The sequence below is a fragment of the Psammomys obesus genome, unplaced genomic scaffold, assembly GCF_907164565.1.
Source record: "Psammomys obesus unplaced genomic scaffold, mPsaObe1.curated_primary_1811, whole genome shotgun sequence".
Taxonomy (NCBI): domain Eukaryota; kingdom Metazoa; phylum Chordata; class Mammalia; order Rodentia; family Muridae; genus Psammomys; species Psammomys obesus.
The window spans coordinates 7,954,438-7,954,803 of NW_026596147.1; the positions used below are offsets into that span (position 1 = coordinate 7,954,438).

At 42.9% G+C, this 366-nt stretch overlaps 1 protein-coding gene across 1 annotated transcript in view; it reads left to right on the plus strand.

The window, feature by feature from the left end:
* The window catches only part of Rwdd4 (RWD domain containing 4), a 26,522-nt gene that overhangs the window by 2,159 nt on the left and 23,997 nt on the right, over positions 1 to 366 (plus strand). The gene's annotated exons all lie outside the window — the stretch shown is intronic.

The window sequence follows — 366 nt, forward strand, 5'->3', positions numbered from 1 at the left end:
CCCCCCCCCCCCCCCCCCCCCCCCCCCACTGCTGGTGACTGACTCCACCTCAGACCTAATGAATCACAATTTCTGTGGTAAAGCCCAGGAATCTTTGTTTTTTAACAGTGAAGTTTTATTCTTCATCATGATAGGTATCTGGATCTTTGGAGATAGTTTCCTGCCCAGTTTTGACGATGCTGGCTTTGAAAAATAAAAGAAACAATAAAACCATCATATGTTTCCTGTTCACTTTCTTCGTGTATCTTAGTTCCTTTGCTAACCTGAAATTGAATGTGTGAACAGAATCTCGGTTTGCCTGTGCGGAAACTGTGGCATCACATCAATCTCTTTGAAAACTAAAACAGATACCCGTGTCTTTGTTTC